The sequence below is a fragment of the Dama dama genome, chromosome X, assembly GCF_033118175.1.
Source record: "Dama dama isolate Ldn47 chromosome X, ASM3311817v1, whole genome shotgun sequence".
In the NCBI taxonomy this organism is placed as follows: domain Eukaryota; kingdom Metazoa; phylum Chordata; class Mammalia; order Artiodactyla; family Cervidae; genus Dama; species Dama dama.
Genome location: NC_083714.1, coordinates 160,672,840 through 160,689,124, shown reverse-complemented (window position 1 = coordinate 160,689,124; position 16,285 = coordinate 160,672,840). Strand labels below are relative to the sequence as shown.

Genomic DNA, 16,285 nt, shown 5'->3' with positions numbered 1-16,285 from the left:
TCGCAGAGAGTCAGATATGACTGAATGACTAACACTGTGACTTTTAAGTCATGCATTCTATTTGGATCTATGTCTTACACATCTCCTTTGAAGGATCTTTGGAAGGTTAAACTAGTTTGATTCCTTTGAAAGAATTACATGGTATAAGCTCACGACTCACGATGGCATCACGACTTAAGAAAGAATTCTTGTGCACCTATTTCTGCTCTAAAAACAGGTCCTTGTCATGCCTGATAATCACATCTATTTCTGGGCTCTGCCCTCAGGCAGCAAGAACCTTCAGTGTTTTCCTCCTCTGTTGCACTGTTTTCAGAGAAAAATCTCAGTGACTGGCTCCCTGTTGTATCCCTTTAAATTCTTCAGAAACACCCACATGCTGGTAAATATAGTTTGTGGTCTCACGAGTACACACGTGGCCATCTTTTCTCTGATACGGCTAGAGGTAGGTTCCAAAATGGAAGCACTTTGGGGAAGAGATTATCTTTTCTGTTACTTTGACGTGCAAACGTGCTCTTGTGATGTATTAAAAGAAAAAGGAGAGGGTACACCCCCGACGGTCTAGTGGTTGAGACTGCAGGCTTTCCCTGCAAGGGGCCACGGGTTCCCATCTTTAGTCTTAGGACTAAGATCCCACATGCAAAACAGCATAGCCAAAAGCGAAAAAATAAAAAAAAAAAATAATAGAAGAAAAAGACAGGGATGCTGAAGCTTCAGTATTTGCCTGGTGTATTGGAGTGAATGTGAATTGCCTGAGTTTAAGTAAATGTCCCTTGTTTGGTCATGTCCGTTAAATGAAAATGTACTCATGTTAAATTAAATTATGCATGGTCTTGTAAACACACCCGGTTGGGTTCCTTTAATGCAGTACTGTTGATAACCCTCTCTGTCTGGAGCGTCTGGGTGGGTTTCCATTTCCTGAGACTGGGTTTAGCATGGTCAGCATGGTCTGGTGGCCACGCTAAGCCCTCCTCCCTTGATTCTTGGTCTTCAGCGCAAGGACCCTGGCTTTGTGTCTGGTTTCCTGAGTCTGGTTTAACAGGCACGGGGAGGAAAGGAAGGCATGGATCTAGAGCTCCATCAAGTGCCTCTTAACTCCAACACGGGAACTTGGCTTTTTTAGATTACTGGAAATAACAAGCCAAATGGTCACTTGAGGTCAAACCAGTCCATCCTAAAAGGACATCAACCCTGAATGTTCATTGGAAGGACTGATGCTGAAGCTGAAACTCCAATGCTTTGGCCACGTGATGTGAAGAACTGAGTCATTAGGAAAGACCCTGATGCTGGGAAAGATTGAAGGCGGGAGGAGAAGTGGACGACAGAGGATGAGATGGATGGATGGCATCGCTGACTCAATGGACATGAGTTTGAGTAAACTCTGGGAGTTGGTGATGGACAGGGAGGCCTGGCGTGCTGCAGTCCATGGGGTCGCAGAGAGTCGGACACGACTGAGCGACTTTGACTATTCTTTCAGTAAAGTAATATTTAGGCTGAAAGATCCTTATTTTTCCATAGTGCGGAACAAGAAATAAAGCTGGCCAAAATCTAACCCGAGTGAGGGTCATGGAAGCTGGGGTAGGTCTCCTACAGAAGCTGCCTCTCAGTATGTTATTATTGATTGATATGCCTGGTAAGCACTTTCCACGAGTATCAAACGGAGATGAAAAAGGTGTTCGCACTGGGGACACTCGACATGGGTCCTGAGAGTGATCAGTTTATTTTAGCTATTAAGAGACTGAAATTCACGGTGGTCTTTGCAGGACATTATGGGATGCAGGTATTTTAATCAGATGAAAGTAGCTGAGCGAAATTCTGTCATCAGAAAATGTGCCCTTGTTTTTCTGTGCTGTGTCAGACTCAGCCAGCAGGCACGCTGATCTGTAATAGACTGGTTCTGAGTTTTTCCCCAAGGCTGTTTATTTGCTTCTGTTAGGGTGATTTGTCTTTTATGAGCAGACTTGCAGTAGCGGATTGCCGTGACTTTAGAAGAGGTTTAGGGAGAAATGCTTAGACAGCTGTAAAAAAAATTTTTTTAAGTGTAATTGATGTACGTTATTGTGTTTCAGGTGTATAGCAGAGGGATTTCGGTATATATATGTATAGTTATATGTATATACTATATATATACATATATGTATGTGGCTATATTTAGTTGTTCAGTTGCTTAGTCATGTCTGACTGTTTGATATCCCAGGGACTGCAGCGCACCAGGCTTCCTTCCTTGGGGACTCAGATGCTGAAGGATCCACCTGCAATGCAGCTGTTTGATCCTGGGGCAGGAAGATCCCCCTGGAGAAGGGAATGGGAACTCACGCCATATTCCTGCCTGGAGAATCCCATGGACGGAGGAGCCTGGCGGGTACAGTCCATAGGGTTGCACAGAATCAGATACAACTTAAAGAGACTTAGCGCGCACACACACACACACGCGCGCGCGCGCGCACGTATATATATTTGTTTAGATTATTTTCTATGATAGGATTTTATAAGATACTGAATATGAGGCCCTGTGCTGTATAGTAAGTCTTGGTTGTTTATTTTGTGTAAAATGGTGTGTATCTATTAATCTTATACTGCTAATTTATCCCTTCCTTCTTCTGCAGTAAACACAAAAGTGAAGTTGCTCAGTCGTGTCCGACTCTCTGTGACCCCATAGACTGTAGCCCGCCAGGCTCCTCTGTCCATGGGGATTCTCCAGGCAGAAATACTGGAGCGGGTTGCCGTTTCCTCCTCCAGGGGATCTTCTCAAACCTGGATCTCCCACCCTGCAGGCAGACTCTTTACCGTCTAAGCCACCAGTGAAGCCCTATATGCTAAATGTAAGTTGGTTTTCCTATGCCTGTGAGTTTGGGTTTTGTTTATACTTTCATTTGTATTATCTTTAGATTCCACGTCTAACTGATGTTATATAATTGCCTTTCTGTATCTGAATTTGTCCACTTAGTGTGATGATCACCAGGTCCATCCGTGTGACTGCAAATGTCATGATTTTAGTTTCGTTTTTTATGGCCACGTAATAGTCGATTGTGTATATGGACCACATCTTCTTAAGCAAGTCGTCCACTGATGGTTGTTTCAGAACGGACAAGCCTTGACCCTGGTCTTGCGTGTCGCTTCCTCCTGTGAGCTGGGATAGGACGTGGTTTTCCATGGTAGCTGCACATTCCGGACCTTCAGTCTAGAGGCTGGCTCCTGTGGCAGCCGATCGGCGTGCCGTGGAGGTACGATCAGAACAGAACGCCAGCTGGTAAACAGCAATCTCTCTGTCTGATGGTCCCACGTGCATATTTCTGATTCATGCCCAAATTCAGGACCTGTTTTTTTGAACTCACTTGATGTGCACGCACTTTGCTCAAAAGTTCAAAGGGGTACAGGCAAGAGAAGGCATAGCATGCTTGGAGCCTAACAGGAAAGAATAAACAGTGAAAGAATAAATCGGATAGATAGATAGTAGACAAATAATGGACAGAGAGCTGATAGAGTAGATGACAAACGATAAATAGATAGATAGTGAAAGAATGAGTTAGAGCCTAATAGGAAACAATAAATAGTGAAAGAATAAATTAGATCAACCAATAGATGCTACATAGATAATGCATAGACAGATAGCTGACGGAATAGATGACAAATGATAAATAGACAGTCAATGAATAAATAAGAGCCTCATCAGTTCAGTTCAGTCGCTCAGTCACGTCTGACTATTTGTGACCCCATGGACCGCAGCACGCCAGGCTTCCCTGTCCATCACCAACTCCTGGAGCTTGCTCAAACTCATGTCCATTGAGTCGGTGATGCCATCCAACCATCTCATCCTCTGTTGTCCCCTTCTCCTCCTGCCTTCAATCTTTCCCAGCATCAGGGTCTCATCCAATGAGTCAGCTCTTTGCATCAGGTGGTCAAAGCATTGGAGTTTCAGCTTCAGCATCAGTCCTTCCAATGAATATTCAGGACTGATTTCCTTTAGGATGGAGTGGTTGGATCTCCCTGCAGTCCAGGGGACTCTCAAGGGTCTTCTCCAACACCACAGTTCAAAAGCATCAGCTCTTCGGTGCTCAGCTTTCTCTGGAGCCTAAAAGGAAAGAAAAAATGAGGTACCCAGATGATAGATAATGGATAGACAGCTGATAGAATAGATGATGAATGATAGTGAAAGCATAGAGTCTCATAGGAAAGAATAAACAATGAAAGAATGAATTAGATAGTTGATAGTTATGTAGACAAATTATAGATATAGATATAGATATAGATTGGCAAGTGCTCTAAATAAATAGATCATAAATGAGAGTGAAAGTAGATTAGATAAATGGTGAAAGAAGAAATAAAAAAGTTGAAGAAGAAATAAGAAAGAGCGAAAGAGGAAAAAAGAATGAAAGAAGAGATAAAAAAAAAAGAGTGAAAGAATGAGTTAGATGGATGAAGGATAAATTGGAGTCTAATGTTAAGAGGAAAGAATGAATGACGAGCCAGCAAATAAATCAGCCCATCTTGGTGGGCTCCCTCTCTCCCCCTCCCTGCATCCCGGGCGTGGTCTCCTTGGAGACGGTCTTGGAGATGGTCCTTGGAGATGGTTGACCATCACACCGACTAGTGCCAATGACAGAAGTCTCAGTAACCTGCAGTAGTGCTGGCATAGTGGGCCGAGCAATCTCCCCTTCAGAGCCCTCCCAACCGTCTCCCTCCTCGCTCGGGGCCCCGGGCGTCTGGCTGCATCAACAGACCCCTTTGTCCTCCACTTCCCATCCGCTGGGCCAGTGGGGAAATCCTGGTGTTTCCCCTCCCTCACCCCTCCTAAGCCAGTTTCCTGCACAGTCGTGAGAAGACCCTCATTAAACCTTAGCGACTTGTGTCTGAGGATGTTGTCTTTGTATGCTAGTAACATTTTTTTTTAATTTGAAAGCCAAGCAAAAATTTTTTTTTTAATATTTAATTGGAGGATCGTTGCTTTCCCATGCTGTGTTGATTTCTGCCATACAACACTGAGACTCAGTCATAACTCTATATATCATATGTATGTACATATGTATATACATGTATAACTGTATATAGGTGTGTGTGCATGCACATGCATGCATGCTAAGTCACATCATTTGTGTCCACTCTGCGATGCCTGGAGAATTCCATGGACTATACCGTCTATGGGGTCACAAAGAGTCAGACGCGACTGAGTGACTTTCACTTCACTTCACTGCGATGCTATGGAGCCCTCCAGGCTCCTCTGTCCATGGGATTCTCCAGGCAAGAATACTGGAGTGAGTTGCCATTCCCTTCTCGGGGGGGGGGGGGGGGGGGGCGGCGGGAATCTTCCCAACCCAGGGATCAAACCCGCATGTCTTAAAGTCTGGTGCATTGGCAGGCAGGTTCTTTACCACTGGCGCCCCCTGGGAAATACACGCACACACAGACACACACACAGACACATACACGCATACACACATGTCCCCTGCTCTTAAGCCTCCCCTCACCCATAGCAGGAGGCTGCTCTATCTTGACTTTATAAATAGCATACACAAGAGTGGAAAATTCTCACCGGGCACCCAGTGCAGCCTCCCCGCTCTCTTTGGACAAGTCCTTCCTCTTTTTCTTATTCCTCCCTTCATATCCCACCCTACCTCCTTCCTTCCTTCTCTGGCTCTTGTCTTTAGAACAAAGTAGCTAAAAGCCGACAAAATGTAGAGTATTTCAGTTCCTTTACTCTAGGAATGCCACATCCACACGCAGAGGACTTAGAGACACTGTGTTCTCCCGGGAAACCATTTGTATTCCAGCCTGTCCAGGACAACATTGTTTCAGTCATTTGCACGTTGAAATAAAAAATAATAAGATACAGGTTTAATCTATCCAGACTGAAAAATGTTTCCATTTGTTTCAACTCCAACACTTACTGGGGGTGGGGGATGAAGACGACTAAATAAATGGAAAAACAGTAGGAATGCCACGTCTCCCCGGACTTCTCTGCGAAATAGTGTTTTTGAAGTCTGACTTCCCACCAACTCGTGAATTGCGTATCACTCCCATGCTCAGAACTCACTACATCAAGCTTAAATTAAAAATGGTTCCAGTTCTCCGGCTCTCGGTGGCATCTGGACTTCCAAGGTGGCGTCTCCTCGCTTTTAGCAACAACAACTTTCTGTGCCCCTGTAGGGATTTCATTCCATCGTGTTGGTCGTGCAGAAAATGCCGTCTGTAGCATCTGAGGGTTTGTGTGAATATCTGCTTTAATAACACCCAGTCCAGGCGTGGGAACGATAGACCCAAGAGGAGGGTTAGCAGTGGAGGGGTGTACGTCCGGGGACCCATGTGAGGGGACAGGCTCTCTTTTATCTGATGCTGACAATTCAGTGACGAGGCTTCCTGGGTGGCTCAGTGGTCAAGAATCCGCCTGGCAATGCAGGAGACGCCAGAGACGTGGGTTCGATCCCTGGGTCGGGAGGATCCCCTGGAGGAGGAAATGGCAGCCCACTCCAGTGTTCTTGCCTGGAGAATCCCCATGGACAGAGGAGCCTGGCGGGCTACAATCCGAGGGGTCGCAAAGAGCTGGACATGACTGAGTGACTTCACTTTCTTTTTTTCTGTAGTTCCTTTTGGAGAAGGAAATGGCAATCCGCTCCAGTGTTCTTGCCTGGAGAATCCCATGGACAGCGGAGCCTGGGGGGGCTACAGTCTGAGGGGTCGCAAAGAGTTGGACACAACTGAGTGACTTCACTTTCTTTCTTTCTATAGTTCCTTTTGGAGAAGGAAATGGCAACCTGCTCCAGTGTTCTTGCCTGGAGAATCCCATGGACAGCGGAGCCTGCGGGGGGGGGGCTACAGTCTGAGGGGTTGCAAAGAGTTGGACACAACTGAGTGACTTCACTTTCTTTCTTTCTATAGTTCCTTTTGGAGAAGGAAATGGCAACCCGCTCCAGTGTTCTTGCCTGGAGAATCCCATGGACAGAGGGGCCTGGTGGGCTACAGTCTGTGGGGTTGCAAAGAGTTGGACATGACTAAGCAGGTAACACACACACACACACACACACACACACATGATGGACGGTACCCAACAAGGTCAGCCTGACTGTACTTGCCTCTTCCAAATGTCCTCAGTTATGATCCCCGGTTCAGAAATTCTGAAAGGAACTGGGCGGTGTTGAGATTCTGACAGCGCCATCCAAAAAGATCACTCTGACAACTATGAGGATGGAAGAATCTTTCAAATAGACATGTAGTTCCATCAACCAGAGGACCGCCTCACAATGAAATGTGGTTGGAAAAGGGGTGACAAAACTCCTTTACTTGCTGGCATATAAAATCTCCAGAAAGCTGTTAAGTAAAAAAAATAAAACAGTGAGGAACAGGGGAGTTTATATAGTATGCTACTTTCTGTTTAATAGTTTGTGTTGAATACAGAAACATTACAAGGACACAGAAAGAGTGGTCAGAAGTGAAGGCGAAAGCTGAGGAGGCAGAAGACTCCGTTTAATAAATTTTTGCTTTGAACCAGATAGGTTTTTAACCTATCAAAATACATCTCAACAAATAAGATCTAATTTAGTTGATATTTAATTGATGTTAATTCCTCATAATTGATGTAAAATGTCAACATTGGGCTTCCCAGGTGGCTCAATGGTAAAGAATCCAGCTGCAAGGCAGGAGACCTGGGTCTGATCCCTGAGAAGGGAAGATCCCCTGGAGGAGGGCATGGCAACCCACTCCAGTATTCTTGCCTGGAGAATCCCGTGGACAGAGGAGCCTGGTGGGCTACATAGTCCATGGGGTTGCAAACAGTTAGACAGAACTGAGCAACTAAACAACAAATTGTTAACATTAGAGAGTACAGGGTGAGGGCAGAAAGGTAATTATTTTTTGCAACTTCTCAGCAAGTCTAACATTAGTTCAAAATTAAAAGTTTTTTTTTTTCCTTTTTTAATGATGATACACAAACAGCTGGTAAGCACATGAAAATGTGTTCAGCATCAGTGGTTATGTGAGAAATGCAAATGGAAAGCTCAGCAAGACACTATTTAAACAGGAAATAGAATGGCTAAATTTTTTTTTTTAAATGACGACAACAATTTAATGGGAGAAACTGACTCGCTTATGTCCAGCACCATCAGAGTGAGGTTGCACAAGTTCTTCTAAAATGAGTTATGCATCTGTCTTTTGACCCAGCAGTTCTGTGTTCAGGTATTTATCCGAGAAAAGTGATTACGCAAGAACCATCCTAAGAGCTTTAGTCACAGGTGCCCCAAAAAGTGGAAAGAGCCCAAACCCATAACAGGGGCAGGGGTGAGCGGTTTGTCATATTCATCTGATGTGTATGTTTATTGTATATGCATGCAGTGCAGTCATGCTCAGCAGTCCCAAGGGACAAACCGCTGACAATATCCTACAACTTGGATGAACCACTGACCAAACGATAAATCAGATAATAAGTCAAGGCTACGGTTTCTCCAGTGGTCAGGTATGGATGTGAGAGTTGGACTATAAAGAAAGCTGAGCACCGACGAATTGATGCCTTTGACCTGTGGTGTTGGAGAAGACTCTTGAGAGTCCCTTGGACGGCAAGAAGATCCAACCGGTCCATTGTAAAGGAGATCAGTCCTGGGTGTTCATTGGAAGGACGGATGCTGAAGCTCCAATTCTTCGGTCACCTGATGCGAAGAGCTGACTCATTTGAAAAGACCCTGATGCTGGGAAAGACTGAAGGCAGGAGGAGAAGGGGATGACAGAGGATGAGATGGTTGGATGGCATCTCCGACTCAATGGATATGAGTTTGAGCAAGCTCCAGGAGCTGGTGATGGACAGGGAGGCCTGGCGTGCTGCAGTCCATGGGGTCACAAAGAGTCAGACACGACTGAGCGTCTGAGCCGGACTGAACGCTAAATACTGATACTGAAACCTACTACTGAAGAATTGATGCCGTATATATATGAGATGCTAGAGCAGGCAAACTAACCTCAGGGGAAAAGGAATTCAACAGGCGGTGCCTCTGTGTTGAAGGACTGACTGGGGAGTGGCAAGAGCTTTCTGAAGAGATGGAAACATTCTCTGTGGTATTAGAATTCTGGATCATGGTGCTTCATGCCTTTCTCAAAACTGCGCTGTTAATCTTTGTGTATTTCAAGATATGCATATTTTACCTCAGAAAAAGGATGGCAAAAATGCTAACTACAGTGCCTTCCCCGGGTGGGCCATTGGTTAAGAATCGCCTTCCGATGCAGGGGTCGTGATTTCAATCCCTGGTTGGGACACTAAGATCCTGCAACCGTCACGGTCCAGCAAAGTAATACTAATAACAGTAAAAGTGTTTAAATGGTAGCTACATGAAAGTTGGGTGTGGCCAGAGATATAGATGACAGATTGGCAAAATATCCATACTTGTTGAAGTGGAGAGAAAGCTTCTTGGGATTTCACTGTATCGTGCATACTAAGTCACTTCCGTGTCATTCAACTCTTTGCGACCCCGTGTGGACTGCAGCCCGCCAGGCTCCTCTGTCTGTGGGATTCTCCAGGCAAAAATACAGGAGTGGGTTGCCATTTCCTTCTCCATTCATTACCTAATTTTCTTTAATTTCTATATGTTCAGTATTTTCCACAGTGACAGCTAAAGATAATTTTTAAAAAGATAAATACTCTTTTTTTTTCCCCCCCCAAAAGAAGCAGTCATTTGGAGCAATAGCTGGCTCTTTTCTCTTATTGGGGTGGGAGTTTTCTGGTGCGTTTTGTGATGACAGGAGTCATAGGGCTCTGGGGTTGAGAAGACTTGTTGCAACATGTTTCCTGATGATGCTGAAAGGAAAAAGGTCTTCAGATGTGCAATGTTAAGATCATAATAAGAGGACACCCGGAACGCTGAATCCCAGGCTTATGGAAAATGCTTGGGAACCCTAAACAGTAGTTTGGAGTTAGCCTTTGGGTAGGAAAAGCAAGCAGACCCAAGCCCGTTATTGAGAGCAGACGGTATATTAACAGATAGAAAGAGTCCAGGACTGGTATTCACATTTTAAAGTTAAAAGCAAATAGCTGCTGCTGCTGCTAAGTCGCTTCAGTCATGTCCGACTCTGTGCGACCCCATGGACGGCAGCCCACCAGGCTCCCCTGTCTCTGGGGTTCTCCAGGCAAGAACACTGGAGTGGGTTGCCATTTCCTTCTCCAAAGCGTGAAAATGAAAAGGGAAAGCGAAGCTGCTAAGTTGTGTCTGACTCACAGCGACCCCCGGGGCTGCAGCCCACCAGGCTCCTCCGTCCATGGGATTTTCCAGGCAAGAGTACTGGAGTGGGTTGCCATTGCAAAAGCAAGTAGAGTTGGATGGAATTTGATAAGTGAGGAAACAATGATGGGACATAGCTTTATAAAATAAAGTCAAACTCCGGGACCAAGGCTAGTAGCTACTTGAGTCGTTGAATGATCAAGGTTCATAAGAAAAGTTGAAAGAGTTAGAAATGAGTAAATGTTGACCCGGTTTCTTTTTCACTTTTTTTTTTTTTTTAAGCCGAGGATAACATTCTGGAAATTACAGTCTGGTCAGTTAGATGATAAATCTTAATGTTCTGGAAGAGATCCTCAAAAAGATGATGATAAATGGAATCGTGATTTCTAGAAGCTCCATGGGTTTGTTTGCTAAGAGCAAGTCCGTGCCCGACTAGTTTTATGAAAATCAGTGGATATAATTGGTCTGGTCGTCTGCATGCAACTTGACAGTTTTCCTTTTGTTCTTCTGGAGAGTACAAGATGCCTGTATAAACGGATGAGGATAAAGTCAGAAGCTCCTGTATGTTTTCAAGCTCTTGCAAGAGTTTGAACATTCCTGGTGAGAATTTTAACTCACCGCAGGGACGCTTGGCTGAATCTCACACGCCGAAGGGCCCTGAGGCTTGTGTGTGCAAATGATGTGTTACTGTCTGCATCTACCCTATGTTTACATAACCATGCTTGTCTCTGAGGCTCCATCTACCTACCTACACATCACAAAAGCAAACCACTTTCTTATTTACGTGTTAAAAATGTAGCCACTTGCTCTACTCGGAGACTGGAGTGACTCGTTTATTCAAATAATCTGTTTAAACTATGGAAATATTTTCTTTCTAGTCTTGGTCTTTGCAAATAATCCAAGATTATATCCTCAGGGCCTTCCAGTCCTATTTTTTTTTTAATTTTATTTTAAATTTATTTTTTAACTGAAGGGAGTTTGTTACTAGAATTAGATTTTCATTCATTTCTTGTGCTTTTCATTCCTTTCTGTCTGAAAAGTGAAACCCTGAAGTCATTCTTAGAGGCTTCTAGATATCTACCTTAAGAACCACCTGTGTTTTAGTAAAAGTGTTTGTGATGGCTTAAAAAAACTTAAGGAATGTGGAGATGTGGACTCATCTAGAATGTGGAGAAAAGGGTTACAATGAAGACTTGATACTCTCTTTCACATCCTGTCCTATTTGAAATTTGTATTACTGTGCACATTAGCCCCTTAGCTAATAATCCCTGACGGATTAGAAAACCAGGGAGTTGATGCTGGCAGTTCCAACTCCCAGTGGTGTTTTGAGTGTCCCCAGTGATCCTGCAAAGATAAGGTTGAGGCAGATTGCTGAAAAAATAAATAGCACCCTCCTAGCCTTCTCGTATTTTTCCCATTCACATGGTGCTACAGTTCTAAGAACCGTCTCTCTTTCGTTACCAACCATTTGGTGAGGAAAATCAATTCTGGTTTTGAGACCTCTTCCCACTTCCCACTCCGACATCTTCTGACCTGCACTGATTATGTTTTGGTGTGGGATACTGTTGGCGGCCTTTAAGAAGATGATGGTTTTGTGACGCTAGGAGTTACTTCTCTAAAGTTTACCTGAGTTGTACAAAGTGTAATCTGTTGGAGAAAAGGCACAGTATTCTGATCGTTTTTGGTAGTCTCAGTCTGAAATTTAATTATGATGGAAGTGACTCAAATAGAGAATTTATGATAGCAATCTCAATCGTTGTTATGATGATGGAAAAGATGTGAGATTTAGGGTCAGAAGATCTGAGCATTCACCAGCTCTGTGACTCTAGGCAAGTCACCCCCCTTTTTCAGCTTCGGGTTTTTTTTTTTTTTACTCTACACAGGTTGGAGAAGGGTAATCATTTTGCAGAATGCTGCAAAAATAGTCCAAGATAATGCATGGACACCTCCGGATACAGGGTACATACATGGGAACTCCTTGGCCTGCCTCCATGTTTTATCACCTCTGTTCCATCTCATTTTCTTCATTTCTTTAAAATTCCTTGCAAGACATGTGGTCCTGTCCAAACCGTCCATGGAGTCAGTTGATCCATGCCAAAAGTTGTTGGATATTTGGTCATGTTTGGTTCTGTCCAAAATGTTCATGCAGGTGTTTGGTCCACACCAAAAGTTCCTTGATATTTGGTCATGTTTGGTCCTGTCCAAAAAGTCCATGGAGTTAGCTGGTCCTCACCAAAATGTTCTCGATACTTGGTTATGTTTGGTTCTGTCCAAAATGTCCATGGAGTCACTTGGTCCATGAGAAAAGGTCTTTGACATTTGGTCATATTTGGTCCTGTCCAAAAGGTCCTTAAGACTTTTGGTCCACACCAAAACATCCTTGATATTTTCTGCTGCCCAGAACCATTTGTCATGGACCCGATACCCTGTCAGATGTTTTGGACATAATCAAATATCAAAGATGTTTTGGCCTGGATCAGAAGTCTTAACGGATGTTCTGGACATGTCCAAGTGTCTGCTGATATGAATAAGGTTCTCTTCTCTTGCTACACTGAAAACAAAAATTTCCTTAGTTTGCTCTGTAGACAGTCTTTCAGGATTCAAATCTTTTTATTTTATTTGACTACATCAGGTCTCAGTTGGCACACATGGCATCTTCAACGCATCATGTAAGGTCTTTTGTTGAGGCGCACAGACTCTAGTTGTGGCCTGAAGGCTCAGGAGTTGTGGTGTGAGGGCTTACTTTCTCCGTGGAATGTGGGACCTTACTTCCCCAACCAGGGACTGAACCTCTGTCCCCTGCACCGCAAGGCAGATTCTTAGCCAGTGGACCACCAGCAAGGTCCCAGGATTCAAGCCTTCACTACATAATTTCTAAACTCATGCTCCAGTTTGGCTTCCCTGGTAGCTCAGCTGGTAAAGAATCCTCTTGCAATGCAAGAGATCCCAGTTCGATTCCTGGGTCGGGAAGATCCCCGGGAGAAGGGACAGGCTACCCACTCCAGTATTCTTGGGCTTCCCTGGTGGCTCAGGCAGGAGAGAATCTGCCTGCAATGTGGGAGACCTGGGTTTGATCCCTGGATTGGGAAGATCCCCTGGAGGAGGGCATGGCAGCCCACTCCAGTATTCTCGCCTGAACAATCCCCATGAACAGAGGAATCTGGCGGGCTACCATCCATGGGGTTGCAAAGAGTCAGACACGACTGAGCCACTAACCACCGCAGAGCCCAGCACATGCTCCTGTTTACCTATCGTGCATAACTGGGTGTTCAAAAGTGTCAGAAAAGCAAGTTAATGCCAAGTACTTCGGAGAAGACTCTTGAGAGTCCCTTGGACTGCAAGGAGATCCAACCAGTCCATCCTAAAGGAAATCAGTCCTGAATGTTCATTGGAAGGACTGATGCTGAAGCTGAAGCTCCAGTACTTTGGCCACCTGATGCAAAGAGCTGACTTACTGGAAAAGACCCTGATGCTGGGAAAGATTGAGGGCGGGAGGAGAAGGGGACGACAGAGGATGAGATGGTTGGATGGCATCACTGACTCAATGGACATGGGTTTGATCAAACCCTGGGAGATAGTAGGGGACAGGGAAGCCTGGCGTACTGCAGTCCATGGGGTCACAGAGTCAGACATGACTTAGTGATTCAATGACAATAGCACACTTCAGAGACATGGATCTTATGAATTTGATTTTGATTTTCTGAGTCCAGTGCAGGTGGAAAGTCTCAGGACGCAGAAACAATAAGGAGAGTTAGGATCAGTTCACTTCAGTCGCTCAGTCATGTCCGACTCTTTGCAGCCCCATAGACTGCAGCACGCCAGGCCTCCTTGTCCATCACGGACTCCCGGACTTTACTCAAACTCATGTCCATTGAGTCAGTGATGCCATCCAACCATCTCATCCTTTGTCGTCCCCTTTTCTTCTTGCTCTCAGTCTTTCCCAGCTTCAGGGTCTTTTCCAATGAGTCAGTTCTTTTCATCATGTGGCCAAAGGATTGGAATTTCAGCTTCAGCATCAGTCCTTCCAATGAACACCCAGGACTGATTTCCTTTAGGATGGACTGGTTGGACCTCCTTGCAATCCAAGGGACTCTCAAGAGTCTTCTCCAACACCACAGTTCAAAAGCACTCATTCTTCGGTGCTCAGCTTTCTTTATAGTCCAACTTTCACATATATGACTACTGGAAAAACCATAGCTTTGAGTAGGTGGACATTTGTTGGCAAAGTAATGCCTCTGCTTTTTAATATGCTGTCTAGGTTGGTCATAACTTTCCTTCCAAGGAGTAAGTGTCTTTTAATTTCATGGCTGCAGTCACCATCTGCAGTGATTTTGGAGCCCAGAAAAATAAAGTCTGACACTGTTTCCACTGTCTCCCCATCTATGTGCCTTTCAGTGATGGACCGGATGCCATGATCTTAGTTTTCTGAATGTTGAGCTTTAAGCCAAGTTTTTCACTCTGCTCTTTCACTTTCATCAAGAGGCTTTTTAGTTCTTCTCGCTTTCTGCCATAAGGGTGGTGTCATCTGTATATCTGAGCTTATTGATATTTCTCCTGGCTATCTTGATTCCAGCTTAAATTAGGATAGTAGAATAATAATAATAATAATTAATATCAAAATGTAGATGTAGGAATGTTAACAGAGAAAACATTTATTAACATAGCAAAATTAGTATTGGAAGTACCAGTGCCACAGGCTTTTTGTCTAAGATCTCTCAGCATCTTGCAATCAATTTCTCTGAGAATTTCACTTTCACACCTTTATTAGCAGGTTTATGACCTGAATGCAATATAAATTCAAATTTTTCTTAACCTTAGGCAGAGGATGAAATTCTTTCAAAGAGTGGGTTAGGCTTATTTGTTTCGTGGGTTTAACCAATAGCAGAAATAATGATTTCTGTGCCTTGGTGTTTACTTCTGACACACTTCAGCAGGCTTGAGACTTTGAATGACTTTATACATATTCATCTAAGACACTGCCTCGGCTCTGGTAGAGTCTGTTGGAGTTGCTGATTAGAAGTGCTGAATGCCTACATTTAGAAATGACCCATTGCATGTCTTCTGCATCCTTGGATAATGAAAGAATGGATGATTAGTCCATTAGTGTTCCTAAACACTGATGATTAGTCAGTGTTCCTGTGATGGTTAAGAGTATGCATCAGCTTGCGTGGACCATCAGGTGACTAGATATTTGGTCAAACACTATTCTGGTTGTTTCCATGAGGGTGTCCTGGGTGAGATGAATGTTAAATCAACAGACTGAGTGAAGCAGATTGCTCTCCTTATCCTGGTGGGCCTCATGCAGTCAGGTGAAGGCCTGGCTAGCGTAAAAGTCTGACCTTCCCTGAGATAAGAGAAAATTTTGTACTCGATGATATTGTCACTGGTGCTTCTTCCTGGTTTGGCAGTTGCTTCTGGCTTTTGCATTTGAACTGGAAATAAAGTCTGCAGATATTTTATTTGCCTCTCTCTGTAATCATGTCAATCCATTCACTATAATAATAATAATATATATATATATATATATATATATATATATGTCACTGGACATGAGTTTGAGTAAACTCCAGGAGTTGGTGATGGACAGGGAGGCCTGGCGTGCTGCAGTCCATGGGGTCGCAAGGAGTCGGACACAGCTGAGCTACTGAACTGAACTGATAAATATATATATATGTATATAGATATATAGATATAGATATGTATGTTCTGTTTCTCTAGAGAATCTTGTTTAGTTTCTTTTTAGTTTAGTTTCTCTGGAACTCTATATGACACTCTATATGACCCTCTCAGCATACACAGACTTCATGGATATGAGTTAAAGTCTTTTCCAAACACCGTGTCCTCAGTATGACATCAATCCATGAGTATAAATGACTCTTTCGGACCTCACGTTGGAATGGAATGGCAGAAATCAGACTATCTGCTTAGGAACAAAGATCATCTCATTGACTTCATTGATTATCTTAATTTTGTGCTCATGTTTGTTGTTATTGTTCAGTCTCTGAGTTGTGTCTGAGTCTTTGCGACCCCACAGATTCCAGGAAGACGGGTTCCTCTGTCCTTCGCTATCTCCCAGAGTTTGCTCAGATTAATGT

General features: G+C 44.0%; 1 protein-coding gene across 4 annotated transcripts in view; it reads left to right on the top strand.

Annotated features, from left to right (window-relative positions):
• LOC133052000 (MLV-related proviral Env polyprotein-like) overlaps positions 1-16,285 on the top strand; it is a 107,091-nt gene that overhangs the window by 70,554 nt on the left and 20,252 nt on the right. Inside the window, exon 3 of one of the 4 annotated variants that reach the window (XR_009691985.1) lies at positions 2,604-2,678. The exons of 2 other annotated variants lie outside the window; for them this stretch is intronic. The gene's annotated coding sequence lies outside the window, so the exon portion shown is untranslated. Of the gene's footprint in view, positions 1-2,194; positions 2,346-2,603; positions 2,679-16,285 lie in introns of those variants that run through there. One more of the 4 variants, XR_009691983.1, reaches the window with a different exon arrangement.